The sequence below is a fragment of the Panthera uncia genome (genome assembly GCF_023721935.1).
Source record: "Panthera uncia isolate 11264 chromosome A1 unlocalized genomic scaffold, Puncia_PCG_1.0 HiC_scaffold_16, whole genome shotgun sequence".
Lineage (NCBI taxonomy): Eukaryota > Metazoa > Chordata > Mammalia > Carnivora > Felidae > Panthera > Panthera uncia.
The window spans coordinates 54,886,204-54,907,046 of record NW_026057576.1 but is presented as its reverse complement, the minus strand read 5'-3'; the positions used below and the strand labels follow the sequence as shown (position 1 = coordinate 54,907,046).

At 35.1% G+C, this 20,843-nt stretch overlaps 2 long non-coding RNA genes across 4 annotated transcripts in view; one reads left to right on the top strand and one right to left on the bottom strand.

Annotated features, from left to right (window-relative positions):
- The window catches only part of LOC125933895 (uncharacterized), a 167,117-nt gene that overhangs the window by 47,374 nt on the left and 98,900 nt on the right, over positions 1 to 20,843 (bottom strand). The window lies entirely within an intron of this gene.
- Positions 1 to 20,843, top strand: part of LOC125933896 (uncharacterized) — a 64,295-nt gene that overhangs the window by 34,907 nt on the left and 8,545 nt on the right. Inside the window, exons 2-5 of one of the 3 annotated variants that reach the window (XR_007461144.1) lie at positions 8,014 to 8,135; positions 10,508 to 10,577; positions 17,090 to 17,201; positions 18,104 to 18,217. This is a non-coding gene — a long non-coding RNA (uncharacterized LOC125933896). Of the gene's footprint in view, positions 1 to 8,013; positions 8,136 to 10,507; positions 10,578 to 17,089; positions 17,202 to 18,103; positions 18,218 to 20,843 lie in introns of those variants that run through there. The other 2 variants (XR_007461146.1, XR_007461145.1) reach the window with 2 other exon arrangements.

Below are 20,843 nucleotides of genomic sequence, written 5' to 3'. Positions count from 1 at the left end.
ATATGCTCTCCCCCCCCCCAAATTCTTCCCTGTTATATTAGTTTTCACGAATTCCTTATTTCTAGTTGTTCACACCAAATCCCTTAGAGTTCTCCTAAACTGCCTCCCCACCGCAACATTATTCAAGTCTATGTAGTAATCTTCTTTGCTTTACCTTCAAAATTAACCAGAATGCAAACATTTCTTAATACTTCTGATATTATTAACATTTTGGTCCAAGCCACCAAAATAGGTTGAAGGCTTGGAGTTCCTCACTACTTTCTCTGCCCCTGCCTTTGTTCTTATTATAGTACATTCCCTTCAAGTTTTGCTTTGTTTTTAATTAAAGTAAGTACATTTTTTTGAGACAGAGAACGAAAGTGTAAGTGGGAGAGGGGCGGAAAGAGAGGAAGAGAGAGAATCTTAAGCAGTGGAGCCTAGTGTGGGGCTCAATCTTGTGAGATCATGACCTGAGCTGAAATCAAGAGTCAAAGGCTCAACCGACTAAGCCACCCAGGTGCCCCTGGTCAATTCCCTTTAAAATAATGGTCAGATCACATTACCTTAGCTCAAAATCCTTTGGTGGCTTCTTATCTTGCTTATAGTAAATTCAAAGCCTTTACAAGACTGACGAAGTGCTATGTAATTTTTAGCTCCATAGGTACATTATGTGTGTTTTGTGCAGGTACACTAGAACCCCATCTGTGCCTTGTCACTCCCTCTTCTAACAGTACAAGACTGCAAGTTTTTTCCGAAGACTGACCTGAGCAACTGCTGTCATTGTGCCCTCAGAGCTGAGCGTCCATGGAATTTATATTCCTTCAAGCAGCCTTGGGCTTGAGGACTAACTTGTGCTGGTGTGAGAAACCCCAGCCATGTTGATTGCAGCTGAGATCAGATCTGGGGGCTAATTTGTACTCCAGAATTCCCCTGCAAGATCACAGTCTTGCTTTGCTCCTTCACCTTCCGTTTTCTATTGCACCCTTCTTTTATCAGGTTCTTTCTGGAGAACATTTCCACAATAAATCGTTTGTATGTATGTATACTCTCAGGGTTTGCTTCTGGAGACCAAATCCCAAGACAAGTCTCTATTCCAGTTTTCTTTTGGGCCACATCTCCTACTACTGGACCCCTTATTTACTCAGCTCTAGCTTTGTATCTTCCCCCTTTTATTTTTCCCCATGACAGCAGGCATGTCCCCTTCTCAGGTCCTTTGCATTTATTCTCAATGTCCTCTTACTCCAAGTACCTGTAAAGCTCAGTGTTTCACCCCTTACTTGTCCTTGTTCAGATTATACCTTACTTGGGAGTCCTCACTTCCAGTACACAATATATCCTATCTTCCCATCTTTCTTTTCTCCATTGCATTTATCAGCTTAAAGTACAATGTGTTTAATGGATAACACTTATTTACTGTCTCCTCCCATCACAATGTAAACATCCTGAAGGCAGGAAGTTTCTCTGTATCTCCAGATCCTTGAAGAGTCCTTGGCCCACTAATGTGTCAAAACAACTAATCTGGAATGAATTGAATAAATACACATTCAATAATAATATGTAAACATTGTGTTAATTTGTACAGAAAATATATCATACTGTATATCATTGTGAAGCATTTTTTTGTCATTCACATTGTTTTTGAAATCAATCCATAGTGATATATATACATAAGCATCATTCATTTTTAATTGTTTCATGATATTTATCATTTAGAAGTAGTTTTAAGAGGAAACATGTATTTTAGTCAACATTTATATACAATTTTCCAAAATATTTACTTGTAGAAGAGAGAGTCTGTACAGTTAAATTTTCTAGCAGTGAAAAAGTTAATATAAACACCAATTCAATATGAAAATATTGTCTCAATCACTAAGCATTTCTGTCATGGTTTTATTTTTTAACTTCTTAGACTTCTAAGTTAAATTGAAATTTTTGGGTATAAATGTCATATTGTTGTATCTTATAAATATAGATAATCTTAACCTTTAAAAAGAACAATTAAATTGCAGAACACTTCCTGCATAGATAGATGAATGATAAAATAGCATAGAATAGTAGTTCATTCTTTAAAATCTAGGCAAGAAAGACTAATTTCAAGGTCCAGCATTTCAACTTCATCTTTAGTTTTGAAATAATTGCTAAAATACTTTCTTAGATGAAGAAATTCAATTGAAATGAATGACAAAGATCGTACTAAAATCAATGTCTCTAATGTTAGGAATATATTTATGAAATGTAACTCATGAGAGATTTTTCTTGAAAGCTCAGAAATAAATACGAGATTACATATTTTTGTAATATCTTAGGATAGTGGGTTTAAAATGAACACATAAAATATTTTGAAATAAACTGATTTTTAAATACTTCAGAACAAAATGCCATTTGTGAAACAAGGTCAGTATTAATTATCAACTTGACCTTCCAACATAGAAATGTGATTTGGAAAATCATCAATCTATAGAAAAGTCTTCCTTTTTTCTTTTCTTTTTTTTTTTTAATACCACACTGAAATAAAATGTTTCTCATTGCCCCTAGTTGTTCTTTGTGATCAGAGGCCAGTGTTATCAGTGTATTTGAGTGGAAGGAGCTGTACTGTGCAAATTAGGAGACCTGGATTCTGATCCTCCTCTAACTAATATTTCAAAGAGGACTAAAATCTGGAGATTTATTCAGATACAAATAGTGTTCCTATATTTGAAACACACACAGTTTTTAGAACTGTCTAAATAAAATATACTAAATTATTATATTATATTTAATATGACATATTAAATATATTAATTATATTAAATATATTAAATATATTATAAATAAAATATACTATTTTCACCAGAATATAAGCTATAACAATATAAAGCAGTTTCCCAGTGTTCATTATACATTTTTAGTATGAAAAATCAGATGGTGAAGTGATACATCATGTTATCTACTGGAGAAACATCACCATTACTAAGGATGAAGTTGTAAGATAGCTTCTAATAATGAAGCTGTTACACATTAAATTTCCAAGTGTTTTCAATTACAACCTATCATTGTGCTGAACACAAATTTGTGAGACAATGCAGACACCATTCCTATCTTACGAAGTAATTCATACAGTTTCATTGTTATTCCCAAAGTGTGGCTGGTTAACTGTGGCCACACATTATCTGTCACTGAGAGGTTGGATGTATAAAGTGGTGGGCTGGAACCAGCTTGTAACAGCTCACAAGGATAGGTTTTCCTCATTTCTTTCCAATTCTGTGTTTAGTGACATAATATTGATAACTCTAATTACACCAGAGAAATTGGTAAGTACTACAAACACAATTGTTTTGTTTTGGGTTTTGTTGTTGTTGTTGAGAGACAGTTTACTAGCACACCACTGACTGTTCTCTCTCTCTGAATCAATTTTGGCTCTGAGATGACTTCGACCAACAGATTTTGGCAGAAATGATCTGTACCAGTTTCCTGGCCTAATTCTTCAGAAACTGTCCTCCCCTTTCTGCCTCTTAGAATATTTGCTCTTGGAAAATGCCCAAGCAATCAGTGAACAGGCCCACATAGACAAAAACTGAGGGTCCCAGTTGATGGCTAGCGTTAGCTTGTCAGCCACCTTCAGCTGGATCCTTAAGCAGTGGTCATTCCATCCCAGGTGACAATATATAAAACAGAGATGAGCTTCCCCCACCAAGCCCAGCCTGAATTGCAGATTTGTGAGCAAGGCAAATTATTGTTTTGGTTTTCAGCCATTACATTTTTGGGTGGTTTGTAATGGTACATTAGATAACTGGAATGCAGAGACACAGCTTGAGTGTAGACAAATTAAGACTGGACCCCACCTTATGGAAAGTTCTTCATGCTTCTATTTCCTTCCCATTCCTCCATAACAGTACTGGAAAAATAAAGAATATATACCCTATTCTGAAGAATGCAGAGAAAACCCAAAACTAGTGGTTAAACTACTGTTTTTCTAATGGTATTTGACAGACACTTCAAAGTCACTATTGTGGAATCATTGCAGGCATTCTGAGTCAATGTTTCAAGAGTAGTATATGCCTTCTCTTTTCCTGATTGTAAATTTCCATGTAATAAGAATAGCATTTGAAAGTCAAGTCATTTATCTTTGTTATGTGTCTAAATTTAGCATCTATTTTGTTTATTTGCTGACTGCCAGAAATATGATGAATAATAATATTGGAAGAATTGGCAGGAAACTGAGCATGCATATGAATCACTAAGTCAAATTATAGTAACATTAAAAAAATTAACTGTAGGGTAATGTAGGTTATCTTTCTTATTGGTATATCTGAAAACAATTTTGTAGATGTTTAAAACAAAGCATCAAGAGAGAATCATACTGGTAACAAGTTAAAGTGTTAGTAATTGTAGATATGTCCACAATAGCATTAAAATATTTAATAACCTGCTATTAGTGAGTAAAACATAAAAGTACAAATCAAAACATTACACCTACTTTCAAATATCACAGACTCAAGTCTCGATTATCTGTCACCATGAATATTGTTGTGGCATTCTAAATGGTTCTGTTTTTACCCTCCTTCTCTAGACCTATTACTCCAAAAATACATCTCTAAAATAAGTATATTCTTGCACAGAACCTACCTTTTCATTCTAAGGAATAAACTCTAAATCCCTGTATTCTATACAGTTTCTCTTTTCAAATCTCAAAACTTAATTCTCTTTCTTAACAAACTAGGTTACTCTCTTCCCTAATATTTCCCACACATTCTCATCCCTACTTTTGACCATATTGATGCCGCTATTTGAAAGTCCTTTCCCTCCATCTATATATATTGAAGGTAAAGTCAAATATTAAGAACCAGTTCAAAAAGGATGCATGAAATATTCCCAACTACCCAACTCCAAAAGTAGTAGCTCATGCTCCTGTATTCACACTTCTCTATTATAGTACTTCAGTTATGTTAATATTTTATTTATTTCTATAAAAGCACATTTGTACTGCTAATAGTTCTCCAGTTTCTAATATTATTTTTTTCATTAGTAGTATTGTCTCTTAGTTTAATTTAGTAAATGGGTGCACAGAGTCACTTCCTTTCCCTTTTGTAGCTAGAGGTAGTTTTGTAACAATGTCCTTGCCAACTGTTTTAAGGATAAGTCTTTCACTTAAAAAATTATGCTTGGTTCTCCTTTAAATTGTTTCTCCTTCCCATGAGACAGGACTTGGACTTAGCACTGGTCAACCAAGTTTGACGATGCAGATAATAGCACTAGTTGAGGGAGATGAGGCACAGAGGTAAGAGCCATACGCCCTGGATGATCTAGTGGTTCAAAACTGCCAGCCTACACTGGCCTACCCACCTACCTCATTGTTATGAAAACCATATATGATTCTATAGCCACCTAGACTATATATCCTAACATACTAATGCACTAATCTCTAACTTTCTGAGTGTAGAAATATCACACTTTTTTCTTTCTCCTATACCTAGCACAAGGACTTGCAGACATTATGTGTTCAAAATGTCTTCGTTACATTGCATTGCACTAAAAACTAATTCTATTTGTAGGAAAAAAAATCCATGTAAACTTTTGTTCATTAGATTGGCCTTATCAGCATTAGGTCATCTTATAGTCCTCTATTAAAATAATTAGATCATTACTTTTACTAAAACATTAAGATATTCATTGTTTATAATAAAAGTCAGTATGTTTCAGAATTAGAGTATATGTGGAAAGGAAATGGTGGCTGAGAGGATAAAAAGAGCAGAGAAGAAAGACTTCATAAAGTATCTGTGCTTCATTTATAGTAATGCTATGTGCATAAGGGAACCTCTTAAAAATGATCCACAAAGCAAATGGTATTTCAATAGTAAATATCACAAAGACCAAAGGAAATTTAAATCTAATTCAGAATTATTCAATAAAGGTCAGTGAGAAGTAGGTGGGGAAAAAAAGAACATCAGATGATAGGAATTTTCAATAATGTCCTCATCAGAAAGGTCAATCAAAGTTATGTCCCTACTGTTTTCAAAGGAGGTAAAACTTTTCAATTAAGAGTTGTTGAGTAGTATTAAAGAGAGAAGACTTTGCCCTCAGCAGTTTTTTTAAGTGAAAAAACACAAATCATTTTATCTTAATTCATCACTGTATACAAGAACCAGGACTTAAAAAAATAATAATAATAACAAGGCTAAGATTTTGCTATAAGCCTCCAGGCATAGGTAATATTTCTCTCCTCACATGGCTTCTGTCATCTTGTAAGCAGAAAAGTAGGAGTCCTACTAAAGCCTGCCTCTGTGCAGCTTGATTATTAAACATAATTCTGAGTCACAGAGTTCTCACAGCTTCTGTAAAAGCTACAGGAAAAGATGCAATTCAAACAAAATGTTCCATATAAATTCAGGCAGACCATGAGCATAATGGACCTATGTGAATAAACCCTCAAATCACAAAATTTCACCATGAATATAGAGAGTTGATGGCTTTACTGTTTCTAGTTGAAGGATTCCACAAAGTATCTGATTTCTGGTATATTTAGGGAATTGGCCTCATGGTATGTTATAGGAGCCACAAATGCCCCATGGTGGGGGAGGGGAGGGGAAGTCCCATGCATAATAGAGAGTGTTTACGGGCTGATATGGCTAGAATTTGGATGGTTTGGACATTTCCGAGTGGCCTCATAAGAGAGTTGCTGGGGGTCACTGTGTTAATGAACAGATAAAGTGCTCATCCAGACACAGTGGAATCAGAACACAAGGGACTTTTATGAGGAAAATATCTCAGAGGTGGACAGAATGACAATAGTACATAATACAGCACAATTACATTTAGAAGGAAGTAGAACCAATTTCCTCACATTTGTGTAGAACATAACATGGAGCTTTAAATGTGGCAGGAAACAAATAAAAATCTTAGCATACACAAGCATCTTTAAGATGAGCAGTTAGAGAAATCACTCCTTGGCCACATAACAAAAGCAGTGGTGTCATTTGGACATCAGAAGTCTCAATAATAAATTACCATAGGGACCAGATTAGGGAACATGGAATTTGCTAAATTGCTATGTTGGCTCATTTGCAATATCCAATGGGACCTTCTAAATATCACATAAAGATATGTGGGAAAAGAGCACAAGGTCTTAATTACAAGTAATCTATGAAATTAAAATGTGAGATTATTTTGGCATTAAAAATGCTAAAGCAATCTCGTTAAACATATGAAGCGTGGACATTCTAACACACTGTTGAAATGAATATAAATTTATCTTATATAAAATAATTGACTACTTTTATAAAAACCCAAAAAATATTCTTTCAGTAATTCCAGCAAAGGGAATTTATTCTAATGAAATATTCACAGAACAAATGAAGATTTACAAATACGTTTACAAAAATATTAATAAAACATTTCACAGTAAATAACCTATATAAGGAAATTTGTTAATAAGGATGGCATAGTTACATATGGAACATACACAACTGTTGTGAATTATATTTGATTTTGCCTGGTATCTATTAATGTGGAAAATACATAATATTAAACAGGAAGAGTAAATTACTTGAAACAAAGAGCAATAATGATCTTACTTTCTGAGGAAAAAGAGAATCAAGTTTCTTAATTCTTACTTTGAGAAGATCAGTGTTGTTGGAATATCTAACATTGATATTTGAGTTCAGAGAAAAGACATTGGCAGGTTAGTATAACAAGGTTCTCTTGAGTTAAGAGATCATCATCACGGAATGCATTAGTACCTGGGCCTTGATTGCCATGGAAGATATCTGGGTTTTGCCAAATCAAGTCTTGGGCCAGAATTAATCTCAAATAAGGTAACTTAACAATGTGGACATGCACTTGGGAGAGGTGTATGTGTATGTGTGTGATCAAATGGTATTTCACTGGGAATCAAGAATTATGTTGGTGTATATTATGGTATATGTATTATGGTTTAAAATAACCCTGGAGAGAGACATTTTTTTCATCCAAGAAACAAATATTGAAACTCTAGCAGCAATGTCCATTGTTACATGAACACATAAGGGAGAACACCATATAGAAATTGCCTGTTTACAGGAATAATATTGCATACTAGTAAAAGCAGCAATGGAAGCAGAGAATTGATTCTGATTGCTGGAAGATCGTACCTTCAAGTTTTACCCATTGGACCAAATGAAGCCACTGACTCCTTGGACTCAGTAAGTACCAGGTTTTTGTTTTTTCATTTTTTTAACTTGTCAATGGAGTGGACACTGTACCAAGAAGAAAAGAATATTTTCCACAATAGGCAAAGTGGGAAAATAGAAATGTGATATTGTGACTTTATATTTTTAGACAGCCTATAAAAAACATGCTTGGACACTTACTATCAAGTGACATGATCATATTTGCATTATAGTACTTGGTGTTGACTCTCTGGAGAATGGGTATAGTGGGACAGGCTATTTCTATAATAATTATACCTAATTACAGACAGAAAAGGCTTGACCTTGAGAAGCTGAAATAGAAATGAAAATTAAGCAACTTAGGAATACAGACTATTCATTAAATATAAGTGAAAGATAATTAAAAATATCAATAGTTTCTTAGGATTGGAAAATAGATGGATAATAGTACAAACTTAGAAAATACAGAATTATTTACATATAGACAGAACTTATTCAATTTTGGAGTTTGTTCATACCTGTACGATCTCTAGATGGAGAGGTGAGGAAAAGCAAACATGATTATATACATAAATCTTAACTTCAAGTTCTGATATTAAAATAATAGGTTTAGGAATCAACACATACAAGGTCATTGATGCCACAAGAATAAGCAAGTTGGTGGAAGGAAATAATAAGAAAGTTTGTGAAGTGAGAAGAGCAACAGGTCTAGGAAACTCTGTAAAACACCAATATATAGAATGTACAAAAGATATAAATATGCTCATAAGAAGATAGTAAAGATAAGGAAGAGGAAACATAGAAATAAATGGAATAATCTTTCAATAATATCAAATGAAGTAACATTCATTAGGTATGGGAATTAGGAACTCCTTGGTGACCTTCCAAATAATAGCAGTTTTAGCTAAGTGCTGAGAACAGAAGCCAGACTGCAGTGGGTTGAATAGTGAATGGGAGGTGCAGAAGTAGACAAAGAGAGTCAAGGTTATTCCTTTGAGAATTCTGGAGTAGAAATGGAAGACAGCAACTTTGAAGTAACTGAAAGAAAGAAAGGTCTGTGCTAGCATATCAAAGTCATTTTTATCTTCTCCTTTAAGTACATTTAATAGTCTGGATGTTGGTAAAAGTTGAAACATGGTAAGGATTATTCTTTGTGTTTGAAAAAAATCAAGGCCCCTTTGATAACACTCTTTTAATCCTGTGATTCTTACAGTTATAAATGCAGTTAAAATTACATTCAATCTCATCAGAAATATAGCATCTTAAAAGATTTTTTAGGATGAATGGGAATCAACTGAATTTCTCAGTGTCCCTACAATTCTTTTCATATGTAGTTTCTTAGTACCCACAAATGATATTAACAATATTTGACCTCAGAGCAGCATTCACATCAACATCAGAAATAAGCACTAACTGGGGAGACCTGGGAAGTGAACAATACTGATTAGACAACAGCCAAAACCAACCAGTTCCATCAACAGTGTATCAAAAAGGGAATGCAATAAGGGGAGGGGGTTATATCCTCCATGGAAAATTTTGAAACAGTAATGAAATAGAATAAAAATGGGTGTACGTTTTACCATCATTGTATATCAACAATTCTAAACAACGTATGTCATAAAATACTGCTTCCTTCCTTGCTGGACTACGTCAATTCCCACATTTAGTCACTATCCAGGTATGTACCAATTACTTATCAGTCGTGTAACCAATAAGCATAACATTTTTTAAGCATCCACTATGTTTCTAGCATCTCTTTAGCTGCATAAAGACACATACACCTGCATATACTAAGCAGACAGTTGTGACATTGGCTTATTTTAGGTTTCCTCAAAATTGAGAGGAAGGGTAAGTAATAATTTTTGTATGTGTACTGTGCCTGGTTAACACCCCAGAAACACTACACACTTCAACTATGCAAACTTTAATCCACCTAAATAAATTATGCATTATAAAAATGTCTATTTTTTACACTGGATAAACTGAAATTTAGAAGGTCAAGTGACCTACCAGAGGACATACAACCACTAACTGGTAGCATTAAGACTTGACTCCAGTGTGCTTTCTTTCTCCACTGTAGTTCTTAAAATTGTACGCCAAAGTTTTCCTAATTGCAAAATCTCTCAAGCTGCCAACTTGATACACAAGTATAATGCAAATTACCTCCCCCCCCCCCGCCCCCTGGGTATAGGATATGGAGAGAAATAGAATACTACATATAGTAAGATTAAATTAAACAAAACATGCTGCATGGAAAAAGTTTACATAAATGTATTTGATGTTCTAGTGAGCACTTTTAATGGGTGTTAGAAACTGCTCAGAAGTGAGAGACTGAGGCTATAAGACATGGGCTGCCTCTCATCAGCCAGCTCTGTCCTGATTCAACACTCAGAATCTTTTCACAGTGTCAGACTGCTGCTCTACTTAAGAAGAGAGGAAGAAGAATTTTCAATACCAAAAAATAGGGAGGAAAAGGTATGTATAGTACTAATGTCATGGAAAAATACCAAATGCATTAAATTTGTCATGCAATTCATTCTAAATAACAGTGCACTTCAAAAATGACATCCAAAATGATATTCCAAAAGCTATCGTGCCTGCAAAAATCTTTACAATGTACACTATTAGAGTACAACATTTTAAACCAACTATTTCATTAACTGCCTTGCTATTATATGTAAGACAGATTTTCTTTGGTGAGTGAATAGAGATGCAGATCAGGTTTGATAATAATAGAGGCAGAGTATGACTAAGAGCTTTATGTACCAGTAGTTCTGAAAGTGGTTAGCAAACTGAAAGGTAAATTAGAAACTGAAGGTGATGTCAGATTACAGTGTGACTTAAAGAGAAGGAGTCTAGAAGCTTTTATTTTCACCATATTACCTGACAAGGCCAAGTGGGAAGCTAAGATTCAGTTTATTTTTATATAAACTGTAAAACATTAAATGATATTCTGACCTTTCCAGTTTTACTATATGGAGATTACAGAGCATTTAGTTGTAATGTACAATTTACTTGGTCTTGTCTATTTATGCTTGATATTTGCATGCAGAATAACTTTTAAATGCACAGAGCACATAGGAAAAGTTCGCAAGCAATGTTCAAATTTTACCTTGAAGCGTAAGTACTTAATGCAGAATACTGATTCTTCATATTAATACTCTGTCTGAGCAGAGAGGTTTTTTTGCAAAAATACTTAGTTTTGTCATGTGAAGGAAAATGAGATATTAACTCATTTTAGACAAGTTCACCAGCTATTATATAAGATATCATTCTGATAAAGCCAATGACCAACTGTGCTCAGAAGAGGGGCCTGTGTAGTTATTAAAAAGCAATTATTAATAAAGTTTGGAAAATGTTCTTTTTGTAAAAAGCTGATGATTATATAATAGGTGAAATGGATAAAGGAATAAATAATAACCGGTTTACTGAAGAACAAGTAGGAAAATGATTGCAAGTAGAGAATTGATTTCCTACTTTGATGATAGATGTACTATTGTCCTTCACTTTCAACCAAACTCAAATGACGAAAGTTCAGGCTTAACAACAGCTTTCTTTATAGAGAATTCAGATTATCTATCACTGAAAATTTCTTTTAAACTTTGAACATAATTCAAGGATATCACAAAAAAAGAACATATATTTTCACAAAAAGAACATACATTTTCAACTATATAGAGGTTGTTACCTATTCATATATGTATGGAGACACATCCACGCATTCACACAAAACACACCACATAGAATACAGATTATAAGGAAATACATTAGAACAGCGATTTTAGGATTACAGGGGACATTATCCTACTGTAATTTTATATGTTTTCTACAAAATTATATCACAAATTAATTGATTGGAAAGTGTTATTTCTGAATTAATCAGAAAAGTTTCCATTTGGGCCAAGAAAAAATGTGTTTATGGTGGAATTGACTCAGAATCTCAACATTTGGAGGTTGACATCTCAGGCCCTCCACATCCTTCATCTGTGTGACAATGGGCAAATAATTTAACTATATTTTTTTTTGCCTAATCTTCTAAAAATATAATATTTGAAGGATTCTTGTAAGAATTACATATAATTTTTGTCAAATTCATGAGTTCTAATATATTGTGAGTTTTTTAAATAACTTATTTTCCTTACTCTTATTATTTTATTTTTAATTTTTTTAGTGTTTATTTTTGAGAGAGAGAGAAAGAGAGAGAGCGAGAATAAGCGGAGGAGGGGCAGAGAGAATGGGACACACAGAACCTGAAGCAGGCTCCAGGCTCTGAGCTGTCAGCACAGAGCCCGATGAGGGGCTCGAACTCACAAACCATGAGATCATGACCTGAGTGGAAGTCAGACACTTAACTGATTGAGCGACCTAGATGCTCTTCTTTTAGAAGAGTTACATTCATAATTTTAAAGTATGTTTTTGTTTCATAATAAACTATTTTCAGTAGGAGCAGCTACTATTTGAACAAGCACCTGGCTTTAAATAAAGATGTTGGAAAAAACATTCTTCCATTCTTTCATAAGATTATTTTGGTTTGTTCAGATATGGTTCATGGTAAATGTTTTAGGATCTAAATCTTTATTTATTTATTATCATTATTATTATTATAGCTTTTACTTACTTATTTTGAGAGAGAAAGTACAAGTAAAGGAGGGGCAGAGAGTCCCAAGAAGGCTCCACACTGTCAACACAGATCCCCATGCCAGCTCCAACCCAGGAGCCATGAGAACACATGACCTGAGCAGAAGTCGCATGCTTAACTGACTGAGCCACCCAGGGGCCCGAGTATCTAAATCTCTGAGAAAAAATCTTTTACAAAATATTTATGGGGTTTTTTCTTTCTTTAGTAAAGTATGTTAAAATCTGAGCAAAATCACAAAAGAAAACAGTAACAATAAACTCATATGCTAATCCCCCATTGCCAATTAGGTAGTAGGAAGTCTTTTGACTAAATGTACACATCATCTTATATTTAAAATTTTGTTACAGATCACTATTCTTTACCATTTTTTTTTTTAATGTTAAGAAAATTTTATGGTTTGATTGGATAATGAGGCATTGACACATCTGAGTAAATCAATATCTGGGCCCTGAGGCAACTGTTTTCTCCTTCATTTCTTTGGGTTGCACGAGCAACTTGTAAATAGATCAAAACAAAACAAAACAAACAATCTTTTGCATTACTTAAATTTTTCCAAGGCATGTGCTGGTACAATATAAATCTCTGACAGATGCAACAACTTGAAACATCATGCACAATACCTTGGACTGCACTGCTCCCAAGGCGGCCCTGCTCATTTGTGTCTGATATTTGGAGCATCTGGAGGAGTGTGAATAGCATTGGGAAGAAGAAGGAGGAGGAAACAGCATGAGTGCCTGGCTGGGAGTGGGTGAGCCCAAGTTGTGCAGGGCAAGCCTGAACGTGTCATTGGTGCAAACCCAAGAACTCTTGATGGTCTTTAATAAAAACGTCTGGTGGAACCTCATGATAGGGTCTTCAACAGCCTCGAGCTGGCTCACAGCCAAGTTAATTCTGCAGCTATCTGGTGTGGCTGATGGTCCTGCACCGTGATGCTGTGCTGGATTTTCTGGGACAGAACGCTAAACACCTTTCCGACAAGGGCAACTTTCCCTCGGAACTGCTGTCCTTCCCGTGTAAGGCATGATGCGTCAATATAAATTGCACCTAGTTGTGTTCTATCATTACCAAATCACTAATGTTGAATGAAGCTGGATCCAGTCCCCTCCCAAGTTGACTGGGCTGTCATGGGACTTGATGACTCAAGGCACTGGCACCATAGCAGCAGTGGCAGCGGCAACCCAGCCCGGTCTCCTTACTTTACCATTTTAGAACTAAAATCACCTGTAACATCTTTTGTAGTTTCAAGTAAAAAAAAAAAAAAGTGAATTTATAAAGCTTGCTAAATCTGACAACTGATTAATATACTCAAGAATTTGATATACTTTCAGATATTCTGAAATTTATTTTCAAAGCTTGACTTAGCTGAAAATAAGTTGAAATAGATTTTTCCTCACACACTTTATTTTGTAATATTATAGGTAATAGTAAGGTTGTGTGGATTGAGGACAAAAATAAAGCAAAAGATGCATCTCTTTAGGAAAATGGGCAAGAAATGAAAATATTGCAGATCATAATATATATGTATATATATTTTTAAACCCCTCAATGTATAATCCTATTTTTTGGATATACATGTGTTTATACTCAGAGAAGATGATTAAAGATCCCACAGACTACCACAAACGCCTCTCCATTCTCTAATTATTAACATTACTTGTAATAAGCATTCTGAAAATACTCTTATCTAACATCTTTAAGCAGCCCCCAAAACCTCTGGCAGAGAGAATATATCCTATCAGCCACAGCAGCACCCCTAAGCCATTTCTTAGGATTAGCCCAAGAACCATTCTCAGATGACCCTACTGAACTTCCAGATCATGACATTAAAACACAGTGACAGTTAGCTGGAGGGTTGCAGCTGCATTTTCGTTTCTTCTGTTAATGGTAAAGCTCTGAAGTCTGCTTAAGGGAAGGATTGCACAACTTCCATTTTCTGACTGCCTAAAATTATTTTTCTGAGAAATGATCCTTATAGATCACTAGCAGGCAAAATTGTTCTATTTTAGAAGACCCCCTAAAACAGGTAGAATATATAGGAAGGGTTATTCTCCTCAAAATATAGAATAAATGCTCTGCCTTTAAAGGAATATTTTTGGATAGAAAGCTTTAAAAACAGAAGCAGGAAGGGTAAAAGCACATTGGGGCTCAGTGCCAGAGGTAAATGCATATTGTATTAAAATTCACCTGAATGTGAGGACTGTTTCATTTCATTATCTCCTCTGCCTTCCAACAAATGAATCTGTTTATCAGTATTCCCCAGTCATCAGTACCATCCATAGGCTTAAAACAGAAAGAACCTTAATGTCTGAAAAATACAGAGAGCTTCTATACTAACTTTAGAGCATGTGAATCAGTCAACATTATTTACACATAGTTATAGTCAGTAGACAGAGCTTTGCTAGAAATAATACAATTTACACCCAAAATAGAAATATATACTTCTTGTCAGAGTTAGGACAAAGTATTTTGCATTTTCATAACCAGGTTAAAGTAAATTCATATATATGTGTAAACACTACTTTATATTTATTATAATGGTATTACATTGTAGATGATGCTGATCATATGGTAGCAACTGCTACATTATTTATAATAGCTTATACTTAATTTTAGGAATAAAAAAAAATAGAAGAGAATAAATTTTTCATCGCCTTAATGTATGTCCATCTGCATTGTGATTTCATAATAAAAACACTACATTAAACTATTTTTAGTCAAAATTTGGCAATAAGTAAGTTTTAAATATAGAAACAAGGATATCGTTTAAGAATTTTTTATTTAGGTATTTCAGTTGTAGAGCACAGATTCATTCATTTCTGTTGACCAAGCATTTCTTGAAAACTTACTAAGATTAAGAACTAGGAAGAAGAGGTTCTTGACATTAAGAAATGTACTGTTTAATAGGAAGTGAAGCAAACAAAAAAAGATCATAATGTTATGGTAAGTCCTATAATAAAAGTATGCAAAGCATATGCTGAGAAATCATAAAGGTAGACACTTAGTCATGAAAAGGTTGCAAAAAGGATGCTATCAGTGTTAAGTCTCAGATGTTTGACCAGCAGATTTTGCCTTGTTTTATAAGGTCATAATATGTAATATTAGTATATTGTATAATATAAATGTGTTAGAATATGGGAAAATGTATTAAAGAAAAATGTGTCTTTAGTTGTTGGCACAACTCAAACTCACTCCTGAGGTAGCATTAACAGTTAATATACTTTGCAGTTAATATATCTCTTCTAGTAGTTGTGGGCTGCTGTAGACTCTCACACAAATAGGCAGATGCCCTAATAAACCTGAAAATTTGGGGTCATCACTTTCAACTTGGCTTTCCGTAATCCCTTCGTATCTATCAGTCTGTTTGGTCTGCTATAACAAAAAATGTTATAAGCTAGATAGCTTATAAATAGCAAATGTATATTTCTTACAGTTCTGGAGGCTGGGAAGTCCAATATCATGGCACCTGCAGGTTCAATGTCTGCTGAGAGCCAGTTTCTTCACAGATAGCTATATTTTCACCATAAGCTCACATGGCAGAAGGGGCAAAAAAGTCTTCTAGAGTCTCTTCTAGAAAGGCACTAATTCCATTCATGAGGGCCTTGCTTTCATGACCTAATTGCTTTCTATAAGCCCCACCTCCTAAACCCACCACACTGGGCATCAAGTTTCAATTTATGAATTTGGGGTGATGGGCATAAACACTCAGTTCATTGTAATGTTCTAATATATTTTCTAATCAGTTTTCTTGAACATATCTGTAACAACATTTAAAAATTTTAGGGGTATCTGGGTGGCTCATTGGGTTAATTGTCCAACTTTGGCTTAGGTCATGATCTTGCTATTGGTGAGCTCGAGCCCTGCATCAGACTCTGCTAACACTCAGAGCCTGAAGCCTGCTTTGGATTCTGTATCTCTCTCTCTCTCTGCCCCCCCCCAAAAAAAATAAATAAACATTAAAAAAATTTAATAAAGTAACATTTTATGCATTCTGAGCATTTACATTGTATCATATTTCACTAAAAAAGTTCATAAAACAAAAAAATTCCAATTCCTGGCACAATGATCCAAACCTACTTCTGCAGACCTACCATCTGTAATTTCATACATGCTTTGGTCAAGACTGTGTTCCTCCTCTAATAAAGGCAGTCTTCATTTTTGCTATAAATGTCAGCCTCTCTCTGAACCCTTTTATTTCTAGTTTTTCTGGTCTTATATCTTCTGTTTGTGGGTCCTTATTTACCCCTTTGAATTTTATTCATATGTTTCTTATATTATCTAGTGACTTCTATCTTAAAATTAAAAGTTGAGATTTTATGATTCAATAACTGTTCTTTCCTCTTCTTCATAGTCACATATGATATGTGCTGACTACGATTCCTGTTTCCATCTCCTCATCTCTCATTAACTCTCAGTGCCCTCCAGTCTGCCATCTAGCCCACCACAGCACCAGATAACTCCAGGTCAGTCTAGCAGGATTTTCCATTCAATGAAAACATTTTATTATTCACAATATTTGATATAGTATCCAAGACTTTCAAGAACTCAGCGGATTAACTATTTGCTAGTCTTCTTTATTTCTAAGGAAATCTTTAAATAAAATATAAATATAAACACATAAAGTGATGGGACCCCAAGAACAAAAAGCAGTCATTAAATGTTTTCAATTATTTGTGTCTTTATACTCCAAAGTGACAGAAAACAACACAATCCTCCTCAACACTAAATGACAGTAAATAAATTTTAAAAGGAAGAAGCCTAGGTAATGTTAATTGGGAAAACAATTCTTTATTTAGAATGGTGTAGCATGCATTTTCTCTAAGGAGAATTGCTAATTTTTAAGGTTATGCTTCCAAGTAGGAGTTGTAGTAAGAGAAATAACAGGTCATGACTTCTTGTCATGTAAGGAGAAAAGCTAGAAAGGGAGTTTTGCTGGATTTTAACATGGACTGAAACCTAAGCCCAATCTGAAGCCTGAAGGAAGGGATAGATGGAAGCACAAAAGAGGTCCTATGATTGAGGGAGGGACAGAGGTCACAGAACTGGAAGATGAGGAGGAGAAAGTGCAGGTAAGAATGGATATGAAACCAGGAGAGTCTGTTCTGTGAAGAAAGCCTCCCTGGTGTCATATACCATCCTAAAGCTGAAGTTTGGGAGGTTTCTCCTGTGCTGTGCAAGCCAAAATCCAAGTTAACTGGAACTTGAATCTTAGTACTTTCTTGGTTTTAACTCCATTTTGAGATTTCCCAGAGCCTTCCAAACAGAACTTTTCATTCTAGAATACTATTCTCACGAAGTCTAACTGGAACAGAATAACAGAGGGAATGGAGGCTTGATGCACCCTACTCCCTTTCTGTCTCCACAGAAATAAGGACCATCCATCCCCATGAGGAGACTTTTATGAGGCGTCCCCATGGCAAGAGGAGGCAGTGAAGACACCCACTGTTTTGGGACAGTTGGTCTCTACAAATGCAGGACAGAAAGTAAAACCACACTTGATAGTACTCTTTAAGTTAGTTTGGGGACATCTTTTCAGAAGGAAGTAGGCAGAAGTACCTAGGATACACGCAATGATAACCCCCTTCTTCATGAATGCCTTTAAGAAAATTATTTCTAGGGGCGCCTGGGTGGCGCAGTCGGTTAAGCGTCCGACTTCAGCCAGGTCACGATCTCGCGGTCCGTGAGTTCGAGCCCCGCGTCGGGCTCTGGGCTGATGGCTCGGAGCCTGGAGCCTGTTTCCGATTCTGTGTCTCCCTCTCTCTCTGCCCCTCCCCCGTTCATGCTCTGTCTCTCTCTGTCCCAAAAATTAAAAAAAAAAAAAAAAAAAAAAAAAGTTGGAAAAAAAAAAAAAAAGAAAATTATTTCTAGATTTCTGCCACTTATTCCCGTTTCCTCCCATGATTCATATTAACCAAAACTTTAAATGTTCAAATTTCTGTCTTGACCCAAACTTATCAGTCACCAAACCCAAGTGAATTCTATCTCAAAAATATTTCTTCAGTACAAAACTTGTCTAGCTTCATGGCAGCAGCTGGTCTAAGCCACTAAGATTTCTTGCTTTGTTTCCTGCAATAGCTTTCTAGTTATGAACATTCACTCTTGCTTCTTGCTTCCAGATGATTCTTCACAAAGCATCCAGACAATCCTTTCAAAATATAAGTTTTATCTCTTGTTTTCTTGCATAAAATATTTCAGTGGCCTTCCTTGCTTTTAAATGAAATCTCCTAAATTCTTACCATGGTATATAAAATCATGCCTAAATGTCTCATCTAAGAATGCTACACTTTCCTTTACTCCTAAGTCCTGAACCACAATCACAGTACTGGAGTTTCTCCTACTTTCCAAGCTACTAGGGACCTCATTTCTTCTCTTTTTATATCTCTGCCACAAAAGAACTTTCTTTTAGCCTTTAACAGTCACTTCCTTGTTTTTATCCGGGATGATTTCTATATATCTTTTATAAGTAATCTTAAGTATCAGCTATTTGTGGATGCATTCTTCTGAATCCAAACTCAGACTATGTTCCTCTGGTGTCTGTGTGTGTGTGTGTGTGCATGTAGTATGTACTCCCTGTATCCTAGTTTTTCTTCGTACGTCTCTAAGTATGTGTATGATTGTTATTTAGGTCTATCTTACCCTACTTGACCAAAACCTTATTTTGGAAAGGGACTGGGTCCATCTCAATGTAATTTTGTGCTTTCAAGAGCACAAAGCAGCCTTCTTTCAGTCCTTTTTCTTCCCTCCCTGACAGTTTTCTGGATCTAAAGACATACATTTTTCTTTATTTTAATTTTTATTCTGAGAAAGAGAGAGAGAGTGTGTGTGTGAGTTGGGGGCACAGACAGAGAGAGAGAGAGAGGGAAAGAGAGAGAGAATCCTAAGCAGGCTCCACGCTCAGCACAGGGCCTGACACAGATCTCAATCCTAACTGGGGTCATGACCTGAGCCAAAATCAAAAGTCAGATGCTCAACTGACTGAGCCACCCAGGCACCCCTAAAGACACATATGCTTTAAAATGAGAGTTGGGAGAAGTAATGGATCAGGGTGTGAGAATAAATATAATCAAACATCAAAATAGTAACAACAGACAAGTAAGCCAAAAGAAAGGATATGAATAAAGTAAAAGAGAAGTACAGCCTAGAAGAGAGAGATCTGGAAACTTAATATCCCAAGCTAGTGCCAATTATCTTTTCAGAAATTAAAAATTTGAAAAACCCACATGGGTTAAAACTTCCTTTTTGTTTCCATGTGTTAATAAAATACACTTTTTGAAATGTCGCCCACCATTCCACTTTCAAACACAAGAGTTGTTTTAAGTTCTTCATGGCTACTTAGAGTCATTCCCACCTGCATATGACTTTTTTAATAATTACAGCGGAGGTTTATTTTGTCTACTGACTTATTCACTCACCTTACCATGGACATTTTCCTGCAGTGTTTACAGTAATCACTTTAGTTAGAGCATACCATGCCACTGAATTACTACAATTCACTGACTGTTCCCTGATTTCTAACCATTTTTCTACTAATTTTTTTCTATAAAAATAAGTCTATAGTAATAGCTCGTTTCATGGTCATTTATTTTTCAAAGTCTAATATTTTTTAGGTTCCTCTTACCAGAAAGATATTGATGTGAAAGTGTGAATATTGCTATGTATCTAAATATAAACTTCAAAATGCTTTACATGAATCTTTTAAAAGCCACAAATGAGAGAGGTATAACTGTATATCAAGTTAATGGAACGTATGTAAGGAGAAAAAATATGGATTAAAGTCAGAGTAACTGGCCTAAATGCCTCTGCTCTGTAAATTAACTATCTTCCTTTCTTATCTTGTCTCTCCCTTCCCCCACCTCTCACTCTCTCTTTTTTGTCTTTTGTTGTCTGCTGTGATTGTTGACAGCCTGCAAAAGCATCCCAGTCTATGTGAAATTAGCTTTCCAAAAGGCAAAATTGCTATTTGAGAAGATAACATTCAAAATGATTCCTGTGAATCAGATAGTCTATTGTGAGATGGACTGAATTATGCATTGAGTTGCCACAGATTGAATATTACTATTTCAAGAACTTTTTTTCCTCCCATACCTTATAAAATAGGAGCCAGA